Raw genomic sequence first — 3,814 nt, 5'->3', positions numbered from 1 at the left:
GCAGGAGGAGATGGAGGAGGAGGAAGAGGTGAGATATTTGGAGGAGGAGGTGAAGGAGCAGCAGGAGGAGGAGATGATGTAGGATGAGAAGGAGGAGGAGGAGGAAGAGGAGAAGGAGGAGATGGAGGAGGAGGAGGAGGAGGAGAAAGGAGGAGGAGGAGAGATGAAGATGATGATGATGAGGAGAATGAGGAGAAGGCAGAGGGGGAGAAGAAGGAGGAGGAGGAGGAGGTAGAGAAGGAAGAAAAGGAGATGGAGGAGGAGGAGGAGAACGAGGCATATTAGCATGGCATGTTTGTTACAATCAATGAAGCATTACTAAATTTTGTCCATGGGTCACTCAGATTTCCTGAGTTCCACTGGTGTAGGATTCTGCTTCAAGACCACCCACCTCCATGAAGGTAGCATGTCCCCTTGGCTCTTCTTCATCATGACAGTACCTAGATTTCCTCATCTTTGATGACCTTGATAGCTTTTAGGAGCACTGGTCAGTTATGCTATAGGATCTCCCTCTACTGGAATTTGTTTAAAGTTTTTCTAATTATCATCCTGGGGTCACTGGTTTCTGGTAGTAGATGACAAGAGTTAAAGGGAAATTTGTATCACACCATGGCAAGGGCACATGTCAACATGACCTGTCACTATTAACCTTGACCTTGATCAGCTGGACAAGAAAGGGTTTGTAAATTTTCTCCCACTCTAAAGTTACCAGCATCGAATTTTTTTTTTTGGGGGGGGTACTGAAGATTAAACTCGGTGCATTCAACCACTGAGCCCCATTCCCAGGCCTATTTTGTATTTTAAGACAGGACCTCACTGAGTTGCTTAGCACTTCACTTTTGCTGAGGCTGGCTTCAAACTTGTGATATCCAAGCCTCATCCTCCCAAGTCAGTGGGATTACAGCAGAGCACCAGCAGGTTTTTGTTTGTTTGTTTCTTTTCCTTTTTTATTTTTATAATTTTATTTATCTATTTGTTTCTTTTTTGTGCTTAGTGATTTGAACCTGCATGCCAGGAGAGCTCTAAATCACATTCCCAGTCCCCCAGCAGATATTTGAACTAATATTTTTTTCTTCACTCTATACTAAAATGGTCTTCATGTTCATTGAAAAATAAAATAAAATGAAACCAAAAGAAATAGAGCTGCTTCTTCTCCTCCTTCTCCTCCTCCTCCTTCCCCTCCTCCTCCTCCTCCTTCTCTTCCTCCTTCTTTTTGAGACAATGTCTTGCTAAATTGCTTATGGCCTCACTAAGTTACTGAGGCTGGCCTCAAGTTTGCTATCCTCCAGCCTCCACAGCCACTGGGATCACAGGTGTGTGCCACTGTGCTGTGCTTAGCAGCAGAGCATTGGAAAGCTTTCCCTCTGAATATCTGAGAAGAAAGCACTCTCCCCCTGATCAGCACATCCCTGCTGGCTTTCTGGACCAGATCATTCCTGAAGCAGTAGATGAAGGGATTCAGTAGGGGTGACACTATGGTGTTGAAGAAAGCCACTCCTTTGTTGAGGGTCATGTGCCCAGTTTGCATGGGCTTCAGGTACATAATTATGCAGTAGCTGAGCGACACCACCAGTATGTGGGAGGAGCAGGTAGAGAGGACCTTGCTGCGGCCCCCAGATATGGGCAGGTGCAGAACAGTGCGGCAGTATGACAAAACCGTCACCAGCAGAGTGCTGACCAGGGTGCACATGGCCACCAGGAAGCTGACCAGCTGCAGAATCCTGGTGTCATCACACACCAGCTCCAGCAAGGGGGTGCTGTCACAAAAGCAGTGGTTGGGGATGCGGGGACTGCAGAAGTGCAGGAACAACATCCAGGCACACAGAACCCCAAGGACCAAGACGCTGGTGACCCAGCAGGCCAGCACCAGCCAGCTGCACACCCGGGGCTTCATGAAAGTGGGATAGTGCAGCAGGTGGCAGATGGTAGCGGTCACCAGCCATAACAGCCAGCAGCAAGGACTCCACTGTGCCCAAGATGAAGAGGAGCTTTCTTTGCATAAAGCACCTGGCACGGGCAATGGTCCTGTGACCGGAGAGGAGGTGTGACAGAATCTGTAGGGTGACCGTGGACATGAACCCCACTTCCAGCAGGGAGAAATGGCGCAGGGAGTAGTACATAGGAGTGTGCAGGTGGCGGATGGCCAAGGTCAGGGTGATAATGAGTAGGTTTCCCAGGATGGTCAGCATGTAATGAGCAGGAGCACAGTGAAGAGAAGAAGCTGTAGCCCTTGCACGTCTGTGAACCCTAAAATCTCCAAATCCAGCGCAGCAGTGAGGATGGGTTCATGAGTTGTCATTGCCAAGGCACCAGGCTGGAGGTGGCTGCTCTCCTAGCCTGGTCCCTGTCTCTGCTCCTGGCCTGTCTTTAGTCTCTTGGTCTGTGTGGCTTTTTGGAAATACAAAGACAGTTAGTGCCTATTCTGCTGCTCTGAGAAGATGAGACAAGTGACATTTATTACAGTGCTGGTCATGGTGTGAATGCCACAGGAATGCTGGCTTATGTAGCCCACAATGACATCACTTCAGGAAGTAATACTTACTTTCATCATGAGAGTTGGCTCCTGCTTCCTCCAAGAGGACTGCTCTCTGATGAGTAAAAACATGGTGTGGGGCACACCTGTCATTCCAGGGACTCAGGAGGCTGAGGCAGGAGGATCACCAGTTCAAAGTCAGCCTCATAAAAAGCAAGGAAGTAAGCAACTCAGTGAGACCCTGTTTTTGTTAATTAATTAATTAATCTATGTATTATTTATTTATTTTTTTAGTTATCTGCAGACACAACATCTTTGTTGGTATGTGGTGCTGAGGATCGAACCCGGGCCGCAAGCATGCCACACAACCGCGCTACCACTTGAGCCACAATCCCCAGCCCGAGACCCTGTTTCTAAAAAAAAATACATAATATGGCTGGGGATGTGGTCCAGTTGTTAAGTGCTCCTGAATTCAATCCATAGCAACCCCCTGCAAAAAGAAAAACAACAATAACAACCACAAAAAAGAGAGATATAATGTGGGACACAAACAGGAGACACATACATACTTGAGCACTGTGTAGTAGTCACATTAAAAGAAACAGGAAAGCCAGGGGCTAGAGCAAACCTCTGTCATCCCAGGAACTTGGGAGGCTGAGGCAGGAGGATCACAAGTTTAAGGCCAGCTTCAGCAACTTAGTGAGAACCTGTCTCAAAATAAAAATAAATTCATAAATAAATAAATAAAAATATTCAGAGGTGTAGCTCTGTAGGGCATGGCTGCCCACTTCCTGGTCTTGGCAGTGCACATGTGGCTGGAATGGCTCCTGGTGATCAGCCAGAAGGAGGTGCTGTGGGTGGTGATGGAAAAGGCCAACCACCTCCAGGATAGGTCTGGGACTCTTCAGCCCTTGTGGACAGCTCGTGCTTCCCTTACAGACTATGGGATGGCTGTACATGTGAACTCGCTCCACCCTCTGACCTTTATCCTGATTGGCTCCTGTGCAGTATATAAGCTGTGTGTACTTCCTCAATAAACGAGATCCTGCTTCAACTTGTCTCCCTGGTGCGTCTGATTGTCCTCCATCGAGGGAGGGCTGGGTGTGGGCCACCAGTCGACCTTTACCTTTCTTGGCTCGTCTTGGTCAGGGTGTGCTTTCCCACTTCTCCTGCCAGTCAGGAGGAGATGGGGGACTAAAACCCCCACATCTGGCACCCGAACAGGGATGCCGAACCTCGACACCAAACCCGGATGCCAAGGAAGTATCGGCGAGCCAAGCCAAGGGAGTTTCAAGGTAAGGGCATCCCTGGAAAGATGGGGCAATCTTATACTAAGTACAA

The 3,814-nt window shown here is 48.3% G+C and overlaps 1 pseudogene; it reads right to left on the bottom strand.

Annotated features, from left to right (window-relative positions):
- Positions 1-1,258: 1,258 nt before the first annotated feature.
- On the bottom strand, positions 1,259-2,299 carry LOC113178274 (olfactory receptor 2AP1-like; annotated as a pseudogene).
- Positions 2,300-3,814: the final 1,515 nt, after the last annotated feature.

Source organism: Urocitellus parryii (assembly GCF_045843805.1).
Source record: "Urocitellus parryii isolate mUroPar1 chromosome 16 unlocalized genomic scaffold, mUroPar1.hap1 SUPER_16_unloc_1, whole genome shotgun sequence".
Lineage (NCBI taxonomy): Eukaryota > Metazoa > Chordata > Mammalia > Rodentia > Sciuridae > Urocitellus > Urocitellus parryii.
Note: the sequence above shows the minus strand (reverse complement) of the source record. Positions and strands in the feature narration are given on the sequence as shown.